The 13293-nt window shown below is 43.7% G+C and overlaps 1 pseudogene; it reads right to left on the bottom strand.

The window, feature by feature from the left end:
• Window positions 1-10010: 10010 nt before the first annotated feature.
• Window positions 10011-10634, bottom strand: LOC125133197 (40S ribosomal protein S25-like; annotated as a pseudogene).
• Window positions 10635-13293: the final 2659 nt, after the last annotated feature.

The raw sequence follows: 13293 nt of genomic DNA, 5'->3' as shown, positions 1-13293 counted from the left end.
GCTAAACATCATGTCTGCTAACTGCCATTATCTTCCAGAATTACTGACCTTCAGTTAGCATGGTGTCCTGGAAACTCTCACTACCTTCAGGAAAGCTTCTGAAGTAAGAATCTTCAGTCACTTCGGTCAACTCTTCACCTCAGTTTCCCTTTCACTGTCACATTTCTTCCAGCTCATTTGCCTTCCTTAAACACTTGACCTTTAAAATGATATTAACAAATCAATAACTCATTAAAACAGACCCCAACATACCTTTGCTATCTTCTCTCTACTCATCTTCATGCCATAGACTAATGATTCTCCTGTAATCTTCTCACCCAAATTGGGCAGTGCTTTGTGGTATATCCCATTACCATACCTGAGACCCATGTCTAATCCATCATTAGCTCCCCTGTATGTCACTTTTCACAGTCTCCGATAAGCCACCATACACACTTCCCTATCTTAGAACAATGTCTGGTGATCCACTACCCACTTTTACCTTATCTAAGAACTAATCTAGGGCTTCATTCAATGTCTTGTGACCCACGACTGTTCCCCAACTAGGATAATGTTTGCTGACCCCTCAGGAGAGTATCTGGAATTCCCTCCATTACCCCTTTCTTAACCCACCCCAGCACAATGTCTGGATACTTCCATTATTCCCTTTTTACTTTACTCCATCACTGTGTTTGTCATCTCTTATTAATTGCATGAAATAGTATCTGGAGATCCTGTCATTATCTCTTCTACAGTTACCTCCAGCATAATGTTTGTTACTTCATTCCATTTGTGCAACAGTCTGGTAACCTCTGCCTCCCCATTTATTCCTGTGTTCACCTAACTCGTGACTAATGACCATTTATTACAATTCTCAGAGTAGGGAACCATGGTATACTCCACCTAATCCAATTTTTAATATTACCCCCTGATAACTTCATTACAACCTCTATCAGGATGGCTTATGTTTCCCTCCATTGCTTGTCAGTTACAATGATGGTGATGAGTTATATTCCATTACTTCACCTAGCAGTGTTTTTTGTTTGTTTGTTTTTTAAATACTGCATTTTAATCATTTTACCAGCTCTCAACACCAGGTCCAAGCTACATCTGCAACCTACACCACAGCTCACAGCAATGCCAGAACCTTAACCCACTGAGCAAGGCCAGGGATTGAACCTGTAACCTCATTGTTCCTAGTCGAATTACTTTCCACTCAGCCACAATGGGAACTCCCAACCTAGCAGTGTTTTTAACCATCCCCAACAGAGCATACTCTTGAAACACTGGTGTGTGTGCCCTTAACATGCTTTCCTTCCATTGTAGGGGCAATGACTGATGAAATACATAAACTTACATTAGCCATCTCTCTAGTTACTGCTATGACATGAGTTCCATTCCTGGCCTGGGAACTTCCATGTGACAAAAGTATGGAGGGGGGGAGAATGGCACAAAGTCTGTTGATGCCCATTACCCATGATGCCCATTACCCACTAATACAGTATCTGTGACTCTTCCATTAAAGCCTAATAATACCTACTGCTTCCCTATTGGCCCCCAGTAAATACAGTGTCTACTGATTCCCAGTTGCCCATAGTGCTTTGTGAGGCCACTCAGTTTTGACTGCTGCAAGTCCCCAAGCATTGCTTCTCCAAGTCCCCACTCTTTGCTTGGTCAGGAACCCCAGGGGATGGAGAAGGAATGAAGATGGGGTCCTAGCCTCATAGATAACCTCCAGGGATTATTGGCCTAGAGTAGGCTGAGGAGGATCTGGGGGCCCTAAGAGGTCACAGACTGAGCTTCCCATTTACTACATGAGGAATGATGCAAGCTGAATCATGAAAACGTCAATGTGGATTAAAATCCCAATGCCCAGTAACCTCCCCCTGAGCCTCAATTGCTTCATCTGTAAAATAGAATTATGGAGGATGAAGTGGCTTAATATGGGTCTCTTGAGAATAGGGCTAGTGGAGACCAGTGAGAATATCCTGTTAACTAGTTAATCATATAACTAGTTGTAAATTGACATAAGCATCTGACTAACCTCATATGGCTGTGCCTAAACCTCACAGAGGGAAAATCATGTTATTTTAGTGTAAATTACCTTCAGTTATTTCTCTTTTACATTATAATGTTGAGATATTTTAAAGTCAGATTTATTGAGGTATAATTTACACACAGTAACATTTGCTCCTTTTTTTTTTGTCTTTTTGTCTTTTTGCTATTTCTTTGGGCCGCTCCCGCGGCATATGGAGGTTCCCAGGCTAGGGGTCTAATCGGAGCTGTAGCCACTGGCCTATGCCAGAGCCACAGCAACGTGGGATCCGAGCCGCGTCTGCAGCCTACACCACAGCACCACAGTTCGTTAACCCACTGAGCAAAGGCAGGGACCAAACCCGCAACCTCGTGGTTCCTAGTCGGATTCGTTAACCACTGCGCCACAATGGGAACTCCAACATTCACTCTTAAAAATGTACACTTCTGAGAGTTTTGACAAATGTATACAATCATATAATCAATGCCACAATTTAAAAAACAGTTCCTTCACTCCTCTAAATTCCCTTCTATCTCTTTTAAGTCAGTCTATCCACTCCCAACCCCTTGAAATCACTTATCTGTTTCCTATCTTATAGTTTTGCCCTTTTCATGCATCATATAAATGTGTGTGTATCCATGTATATGTAAATATGTGTCTCCTTTTGAGTCTAACTTCTTTCATTTGATGTAATGTATTTGAGTTCATCCATATGGTTGAGTGAGATACCAATGGAAATAAGCTCATGAAAAGACTCAATACAGGAGTTCCCGTCATGGTGCAGTGATTAACAAATCTGACGAGGAAGCATGAGGTTGCACGTTCCATCCCTGGCCTTACTCAGTGGGTTAAGGATCCGGCGTTGCCATGAGCTGTGGATGCGGCTTGGATCTGGCATTGCTGTGGCTCTGATGTAGGCTGGCGGCTACAGCTCCGATTAGACCCCTAGCCTGGGAAACTCCATATGCTGTGGGTGCAGCCCTAGAAAAGACAAAAAAAATTAAATTAAAAAAAGACACTAAATACCATTAGAGATCAGGAAAATGCAAATTAAACCATAGTGAGAACATTGTAAATAAACTAATTTTTTTAAATATTAAATTAAAAAAAACCCATAATGACAGCATTTCCTATTGTGGCTCAGCGGGTTGAGAACCCAACACAGTGTCCATGAGGATGTGGGTTCCATCCCTGGCCTTTCTCAGTGGGTTAAGGATCAGGTGTTGTCACAAGCTTCAGTGTAGCTCACAGATGCAGCTTGGATGCCATGTTGCTGTGGCTGTGGTATAAGCCAGCAGCTGCAGCTCTGATTCAACCCCTAGCCCAGGAACTTCCATATCGCTACATAGTAGGATGGTGGTAAACAAACAAATAAATAAACATAGGACCATAGGATGTAAAGCAGTGGACATTTTAATGCACTGTGGATGAGAAGGTAAAATGGTATATCCATTCTGGACAAAAGTTTCACAGGTTCATATAAAGTTAGCAACATACTTACCCTACGACCCAGTAGTCAAACTCCTAGGTATTTCTGCTAGAGAGATGAGAAATTACGTATGTACTCAAATGTTCACAGAAATTGCATACATGATCACCAAAACATTGGTAACGACCCAAATGTCCATCAATAGGTGAATAACTAAACTCAGTGAAGTACATCTATATAATGGAATGCTTACTACTCAGTCATAAAAAGGCTGATTTATAACACCATAAAAATGATTGACACAAGCTACAACATACATGTATCTCAAAAGCATTATGTTTTACCATGTAATAATTTAAATTATGTTTGATAAAGATTATTTATTAGTTATTAGATAATAAATATACATAGATTTGTACATTAGTTATAATTTTATATTGCATATCATTATGTACTATATTAATATTGTGCAATTATAGTACATTGTAATACCATTTGTTATTGTATATTCCTTACTACAATAAAAATGTTTCTATTTTATAATATATAATATGTACTGTATGATTATATATTTTATTGGGTTATATAATTTTTATACTTTGTATATCAATCTTTCACATAAAATTTATTTGTATTTTTACATGTTTAATATTTATAGTGTAAAATTATAGCTATAATAAAAAGCGGCATAGGGTCTGGAGAACCTGTAGTTGTAGCTTGTCAACATTTTTATTATTTGTCTACACGCCCATTCTGGCTGTGCTTAACATGAATTTGTTTGTCTTTGGGCTTTTGCTGGCTGTGTTCTCTGAGAGTACCCTGCTTCCTCAGCGTCCAAGCAGCTTACTGCCCTCTCCCATTTTTGGGGGGCCCATACACACACACTACTGTATATGAAGTAACATTTCATGGAGTCACTTCCTATTTTGTACTAACCTTGTGCTGCAAGTACTGCCCTCTAAACTAATGGTAAATGTTTCTTTTTTAAATTTTTCATTCTCCCGTCCCCACTGGACCATCAGCCTCATGTTGTCAGGACTTTGTCTTGTCCCTGCTGTGTCCAAGGTGCCCAGTGTGGCACTAGCACAAAATAGAAACATACTCATTCATTCATACATTTAAGTTTATTTATTAGATATTAATTTGTTAAATGTATGAATGAATGAAGTAGCGTTGAGGTTGTCCGAGTACCCCACACAGGGTGAGGTAAATTCATGGGGAGGAAGAAGTTCCCGTTGTGGCTCAGCAGGAATCTGACTAGCATCCATGAGGATGCAGGTTCAATCCCTGGACTTGCTCGGTGGGTTAAGGATCCAATGTTGCCGTGAGCTGTGGTGTAAGTCGAAGATGCAGTTTGGATCTGGCATCACTGTGGCTTTGGCGTAGTGACAAGATCTGCTCGTCAACCCAGGTCCCAAAGTCAGCGGTGCCACAGAATTAAGAAAGAAGAGACAAAGAAATAGAGTGGGGATCAGAGGGCTACCGCCTTCAAGAGGCAATAGCAACCCTCTGAGCCAAGTCATGATTTTTATTTGCTATTTTCCACTTCCTTGTATGTACAGGATCACATATGGCATTTACAATGTTACTGATCAAGGCTACAGATATGCAGTGGTTAACGAATCCGACTAGGAACCACGAGGTTGCGGGTTCGATCCCTGACTTCGCTCAGTGGGTTAAGGATCCAGCGTTGCTGTGAGCTGTGGTGTAGGTTGCAAATGTAGCTTGGATCCCGATTTGCTGTGGCTCTGGCATAGGCCGGTGGCTACAACTCCGATTAGACCCCTGGCCTGGGAACCTCCATGTGCCGTAGGAGCAGCCCAAGAAATGGCAAAAAGACAAAAAAAAAAAAGCTACAGATATGCAAAGGCACAGACCCTTTGTATTTATAGAAGATATAAATGATTAACCCTCCAGAGAAAGATTATATTGTTTATGCTTAAGGCTATTACACCCTTTCCTCCAACTCCCTTAGGGTTCTGGTCAGAGAACAACAATGTCAATGGCTTTCCTTCGATGCCATCTGGAGTATTTGGCAACTTGCTTTCAAGCAGCCACTCATACAATGTACATTTCCCATCCCATCTCACTCCCTTTCCCCCAGAGGTCTGGGAAAGTCATATATTTTGCAAACCTAGATTAGCATCATTCTTCAAGCACCATCTAGTCTCTTTGATTCACTGTGGCCTGTATACATGCATATCTGGCAAGCCTCCAACAGCGTAGGCCAATGGCTACAGCTCTGACTCCACCCCTAGCCTGGGAACCTCCATATATGCTGCAGGTGCAGCCCTAAAAAGACAAAAAAAAGGCGGGGGAGAGGAAAGGTGGGAACTGGAGTGTAGGTTGGTTAGCCAGCCCTCTAATTTGAGATTTAATATCCTTACCCATGTCCCAGCGCCGGGACTCGCTCAGCGAGCGGGGGTGAAGGACAGGCGCTGCAAATCTTAGGAAATGTTAAACGGTGACAAAGAAAGACGTATAGACAGAGTAAAGTTTAAAGGTGGGGCCGGGGGACTCAAGACCTCATGGATCAAGATCCCAGAATGCTGAGGCCTCAACGTCTTTATTGTGCTCTCAGGAAGGTAAACAATGTGAGAAAACAGAAACCCCAAGGCCCTCTGCCTCCAGTCACATTGCATTTTAACTCTGACCTTTACTCTAAAGGGCATCCAGAGGGCTGGCATCAGCTATCTATGCACAGTATCTTGAGGAACAATCAGTGTCTACTCAAGCAGTTTTCTGACTTGAGCTGACCCAGTTTTCCAAAGTTGACACCTTGTCCTCTCAGCTAATGCTTAACTTGCTGAGTCAGTTCCCTCTAGCCCCTTACTTATAGTTTCCTTAGGGTTTAGAAAATACATCAGGAGGATTTCTCCCCACACCCTGGCACAACCAAACCCTCACCCTTTGTCTCCCTACTGTCCTATCCTTTCCCTCTCCAGTGTATCTGACCTGCATCCTTCTCCAGAACGCACAGGTCAGTGCTATGTCTCCTTACTAAGCCTCCTCCTGGGTGTGGTAGGCAGGCTGTGTAGAGCAGGGAGGACAGTAGTTGGGGACACACAGGCAAAGGGGCCATCCTGGCAGCATCCACCCCGGCATTTTCAATATTGTATCCCATCACCCAGTCCAGTCTGCCCTCCCTCCACCAGAGGAGCCACCAGTGAATATGAAACCCAAGAGGAACAGGACAGGGATGAGGATTCCTACACAAGGTGGCACTGGTGACCCAGTGACTAAGGTCTGGTTAAAGCCGTGGTTGTCATGCACACTTGCCCTAAAGTAAGGGTGAACTGAACCCTGCACCCTCAGCTTTCAATAGGGCTGGAAATGGGGCAAGGTGTGGTGGCATAGGATATAATATAATATGGATAACAGTTGCTTCAGCACGAGTAGCCCTATTGAAAGGCCATACCACATCATACACCAAACCATACCATTTATTAACTGTTTCACTTAATTCCACAATTATATGGATTCTTATTGACTTGTATAATTAATACTTATAATTTATAATTAACATCTATGCCTATAATTATTAAGATATGGGAATTCCCTGGTTGCCTAGCAGGTTAAGAATCCGGCATTGTCATTGCTATGGATGGGTCACTGCTGTGGCTCAGGTTCAGTCCCTGGCCTGGGAACTTCTCCATGTTGTGGGCATGACAAAAAAAAGATTTCAGGAATAACATCAACTCTAATACTAAGAAATCCTGTGTCCCTTCTGCTTTCTACCATCCTCTAATTGTTGTTTGCATTTTATTTTTTATTTTTATTTTTATTTCTTGCTTTTTAGGGCTGCACCCACATCATATGGAAGTTTCAGGGCTAGGGGTCAAATTGGAGTTGCAGGGAGTTCCCGTCGTGGCGCAGTGGTTAACGAATCCGACTAAGAACCATGAGGTTGCGGGTTCGGTCCCTGGCCTTGCTCAGTGGGTTAAAGGATCTGGCGTTGCCGTGAGCTGTGTTGTAGGTTGCAGACGCGGCTCGGATCCCACTTGCTGTGGCTCTGGCGTAGGCTGGTGGCTACAGCTCTGATTCGACCCCTAGCCTGGGAACCTCCATATGCCGCAGGAGCAGCCCAAGAAATGGCAAACAGACAAAAAAAAAAAAAAAAAATTGGAGTTGCAGCTGCTGGCTTACACCATACCCAGAGCAGTGCGGGATATGAGCTGTGTCTGTGACCTACACCACAGCTCACAGCAATGCCAGATCCTTGACCCACTGAGTGAGTCCAGAGATTGAACCCACGTCCTTATGGATACTAGTCGGATTTGCTTCCGCTGTGCCACAATGGGAACTTCCTGTTCGCATTTCGTGAATACAATAGCCCCACCTCTAGGGGCAATGTTTTTTCTCTGAAGTCAGAACAATCAGATTACTTCTCTATTGCTATTATTATTGTGTTATTTTAATATTTGTTATAGTAATAGACATTGATATCAAAACAAACACTGATGTTCTCTGTTCCCATCTATGAAACAGGACAATATAAATATCACATTAATACACTATATTAAGGTTATGATTTTTTTTGGCTCTACCCAAGGCATATGAAAATTCCTGGTCCAGGGATTGAATCCGAGCCCTGCAGCTGCAACTTAAGCCACAGCTGAGCAACATCAGATCCTTAACTCACTGCACCACAGTGGGAACTCCAAGGTTATGATTATTATTAATGCCAATTCTGAGCACCCATGATGGGTTCCATTGCACTCTGGAAAATGGCACATTTATAATGCATTGCTGAGTACATTAGCTATTTATTGCTGTATAACAACCAAAACCTAATGGCTTAAAACAACAGTAAAGGGAGTTCCCGTCGTGGCTCAGTGGTTAACGAATCCGACTAGGAACCATGAGGTTTCTGGTTTGATCCCTGGCCTTGCTCAGTGGGTTAAGGATCCGGCGTTGCCGTGAGCTGTGGTGTAGGTTGCAGATGTGGCTCGGATCCCCGTTGCTGTGGCTCTGGCATAGACTGGTGGCTACAGCGCCTATTCTACCCCTAGCCTGGGAATCTCCATATGCTGTGGGAGCAGCCCAAGACATGCCAAAAAGACAAAAACAAAGCAAAACAACAACAACAACAGTAAAGATTTATTCTCTTACACTTTCTTAAGGCGAGGAATCTGGGAACAGCTTAGCTAGGTAGTTCTGGCTCAGGAACTCTCCAGAGTTGTAATCAAGATGTTGGCTAGAATTGCCATCATCTGAAGGCTGACTGGGGCTTGTGGGCTCTGATTCCAAGCTAGCTTATATGGCTTTTGTCAGAAGGCTTTAATACCTCACCACATGGGCCCCCCAAGGCTTTTGAAGTGTATTCACAATATGGTGGTTGGATTGGTTACAGTGGTCAACTCTATTCATTGTGGAAGGGAACTACATACATGTTTGATTACCAGGAGGCAAGATTCATTAAGAGAAATCTTAGAGGCTGACTACCACTAGCTTTCAAAGGTAGAGGTTCTGACGCCTCATCTTTTGTGAGCAAGACTTAAACGTTGGGGTGCTGGTTGTGGGATTCACACCTTTCACTCCTTGGGGAGAAGTTTGGGTTTGTGAATTCCTTCCTGATTGTAGGTCACTGTGCCAGAGGTGGTTTTTATGGCAAGACCGTGTCTCAGCCTCTCCTACCTGTTTTAGTTTGGGTTTTTACTCATTCACCTAATGTAAAGGAGTCACTAAGCTAGTTTGGGAGTTTCTTTCAAAGGAAATTGGGAGGAGGTGGAGTTCATGGTTCTCCTAAGTGTCCATCTTGAACCCTACTATTCTAGTTATCTTTTCCTGTGATCGATTTTTCTTACATTTATTATCAGGGTAACACTAGCCACATAAAATGAGTTTGGAAATTTACCCTCCTCTTCAAATTTCAGAAGAGCGTGAGAAGGACTGGCGTTAATTCTTCTGTAAATATTTGATAGAACTCACCAGTGGAGACGTGTTACTGAGATTTTCCTTCTTGAGAAGATTTGGATTATTAATTCAAACTCCTTAATACATGCCTAATCAAACTTTCTATTTCTTCTTGTCTTGGTAGGTTGTATGTTTTTAGAAAGTATTCATTTCTTTTAGGTTATGCAGTTTGTTGGCATATAATTACTTATAGTAATCTCCTCTGATCCCTTTTATTTCTGTGGCATCAGTTATATCTCCTCTATCCTTTGTATTTTTTTTTTTTTTTTTTTTGCTTTTTAGGGCCACACCCTTGATACATGGAACTTCCCAGGCTAGGGGTGGAATCAGAGCTGTAGCTGCTGGCCTATGCCACAGTCACAGCAACACCATATCCGAGCTGCATCTGTGACCTACACCACAGCTCACTGATCCAGTGAGCAAGGCCAGGGATTGAACCTGCTTCCTCATGGATGCTAGTCAGATTCATTTCTGCTGAGCCACTACGGGAACTCCCTATCCTTTGTAACTTTATTTAGTTTTTATTATTTAGCCTGGAAGAAAGTTTGTCCATTTTATATTTTGAAAAAGGTAACATTTAATTTCCTTTATTTTTCCCTTTTTTTGATTTAATGAAGTTTCATTTCAAAATGTGCAGTTGGTGGAACCTGTTCATACATCTTCATTAGCAGCTGAAGCCGCTTCATCTCCACCCTTGGTAGTTCGGGTATAAATTACTTGAGCTCTGTGCTTTGAATCCAGGTCAGGAGCTCCTGAAAGGCTGCCCTGACAAAGGAACAATGACTTTTCAGTCTCAGATGACAGCTGGGATTATAAATTTGTAGTTGGGAACCTCCTTACAGAGTTTGTCATGTGTTGCTTTGTCATACAAGACTAGGTTATTGCGGAGTTCCTGTTGTAGCACAGCGGACGCAAATCTGACTAGGAACCATGAGGTTGCAGGTTCAATCCCTGGCCTCGCTCAGTAGGTTAAAGATCTGACATTTCTGTGAACTGTGATGTAGGTGTAGATGGATCTCCAATCCTGCGAAGCTGTGGCTGTGGCGTAGGCTGGCAGCTGTAGCTCCGATTCAACCCCTAATTCCACAAGTGCAGCCCTAAAAAGCAAAAAATAAATTTAAAAAAAATTAAAAAGACTAGGTTATTGAGCTTGTCCTGAATTTTGTCTTTGGACCACTTCTTTTTGGCCTTGCCCCCGGTGTTGTTCACTGGGTCTTTGTCTTTCTTGGCCAACTTGTTGGCATCCTTCTTCTTCTTCTTGTCCTTGGGCAGCATAGCTAATCAGGTAGAGCAGCTACTAGAACTGCCACCTCGCTGAGATGTCAGACAAAAAGGAAGTGAGTATCACAGACAGGCCCAGGAAACCTACCCCTCCTTGATTTTTCTATTCTCTATTTTTAAAAAATCTGCTGAAATCTTTATTATTTCCATCCTTCTTCTAACTTTGGGCTTTGTTCTTCATTGTCTAGTTCTGTGAGGTATAAACCTAGCTGGTTTTTGGTTTGTTTGGGTTTTTTTTAGTTGGTTTTTTCTTTTTTCCGTCTTTCCTTTTTTGGCCACACCATGGCATATGGAGTTCCAAGGCCAGGGATCAGATCTGAGCCACAGTTGAAACCTACACTGCAGCTGCCAGGGTCAGGGATGGAACCTACATCCTGGTGCTGCAGAGACACCACCCGAGCATGTGAACTGTCTTGCAGCATAATACACATAAAATGAAGGGCACTGCTCTTCCCTTTGGTATCTGATGAGTTTTAGCAGACATACCACCAGATCCCCAAACATGGGAGTACACAGAACCCAGAAAGCCTTTTAAAAAATGAATTAATCACTGGAGCCTAGACAAAACTGCTTCTTCTTTGCTATGGTTCCTTCAAGAACCATGATCACCCTTTCCTGAAGATCACCACCATGGAGGTGACAGCGCTCTGACACAGAATTTCAGTTAGTGACCCAAGTGCCCACCAGTGGTATCTGAGCCAGGATTTAGAAACAGCAGGCTTGAAAGTCCAGAATCGTGACACTTAATCACCAAGCTCTTCTCTCTGTCTGAAAACAACCTAAGATGCCTTGCCTGGAAATGAGCTGGGGAAGAAGAATGGTAAGAAGGGACTTTCAGCATATTATTGGAAGACACTGGGAGAGGCAGGGACCCTACCCAGTGTGGTGCCAGGGCATGGGCCTCCTCTGCCCATGTCTAAAGGAAACATGGCTCTCAGGGGTCAATGGATTTTCTGGCCACACAATCATCACTTCCAGCAAATACTCAAGGATCTTCATCACCACCCACCTCACCAGATTTCATCCCCCTCGTTCCTCCCATTTGACACTATCTCTGCTCACCACTATCTGGATTTAGGTCCATGGAGGTACCTGGTATGTCTGCATCTCACCACCAGGTCTAGCCAGGGCCAGTAGCAGAGATCTAGGTAACCTGAGGAGAGGAAGACTGGCCCATCCTCCCTACTAACCCAGCTTGTCAGAATTGAAGGTTGCCCTCCAACAACACATAAGCGGGATGGAGTGAGGCTGGCTTAAAAATGATAAGTACCATTGCTATACACCTGGTCCCCTAGGCTCTGGGCATTTGACAGGCACAGGCAAAGTCTGTGTCCTCTGCTCTATTAAGGGCTTGTGGCCTGTGGCTTTTAGTGGTCCAGCAGATAGATGGAAGGATAAATGTTCAATAAATAAACGGAAAGATAAATGAATAGACTATCAGATATCCTGGGATGTTGGTAACATGAGGAGAAGTCTAGGCATCCTCCCTACTTCCCACCATCTCCCTTTTGACCTCTCTCTCCTCCCCACTGACAACCCACCTTGCCGGAATTGAACCTGCCCCCCAACTACACTAATGCCCAACTAAGCACGGCTGGCTCACAATGGCAGTCATGGCTCAGGTGGAGCAAGAGGCTGGCAGAGTTAGTGTCCTGTGCTCTGTTAAAGGGCCAGTCGGTGGCCTATGTCTTCCAGTTGTCCAGCTTATAAGTGGGAGGAAGTATCAATAGATGAATACAAAGATGGATTGATTGTTTGGCTTCTGAGAATAGAAGGCCAGGCCAGGTTTACCAAGCAGGATTAAAGGTGATGGGAGAGAGAGAATGAGGAGGCTAGGGAGGAAGAACAGCAGGGAAAAGGGGCTTTCAACAGATTCCTGGAAGGCACTTTGAGAGAGGGACCCTGCCCTGTGTGTGGGGAGGGTCCCTCTCTCAAAGTGCCCATGTCTAGGGGAGTTACCTCTCTCCAGGTCAGTGGATTTTCAGGCAATAGGGACCATCACTTCCTAGTGGAGACTAGGGATCTTTTTTGCTGTTCCTCAGCACCAGATTTCAGGACCACCCCTCCTTCTGCCCATTTGACAGCATTCCCACTTGGATCCAGATTTGGGTCTAGAGCATGTAGCCACCCGGTCCAGCTGCCATTGTAGCAGTGGCAGTGCTGGTGCAGGCAACGTTGAAGATGCTGACATAGATAGAGATAAGGGATGTTGACAACGTGGATAGATAGAGATAAGGGATGTTGACAACGTGGAAAGAGGAAGGCTGGCACACTCTTGTTACCTCCCACCCACTCCCGTCCATTCTCCTGTTTAGTCTCACCTCCAACTACCCATATTGCTAGAGTGGAAAACTGCCTTCCAACTGCTTCTGCACAGAACAGGAGCACAACAGGTTAGTTTCTAAGCGACAGGTCCACCAGTTCCTGGGAGAGCCGGAGTGGCTCTTGGCAGTTGGCAGGCATAGGTGAAGGCTGTGTCAAGTGCTCTGTGAAGGGCCTTTGGCTTGTGTTTTCCAGTGGCCCAGCACACAGATGAAGGAATAGATGAATGGATAAATGGAAAGATGGATAAATCTATGGATGGATTGTTGTGGCTCCTGAGAGTGGAGAAAAGCCAGGCCAGGATTATCAAGCAGGATTAAAGAAGTCGAGG

This window comes from Phacochoerus africanus, chromosome 8, assembly GCF_016906955.1.
Source record: "Phacochoerus africanus isolate WHEZ1 chromosome 8, ROS_Pafr_v1, whole genome shotgun sequence".
In the NCBI taxonomy this organism is placed as follows: domain Eukaryota; kingdom Metazoa; phylum Chordata; class Mammalia; order Artiodactyla; family Suidae; genus Phacochoerus; species Phacochoerus africanus.
This window is presented reverse-complemented; position numbering and strand designations above follow the sequence as displayed.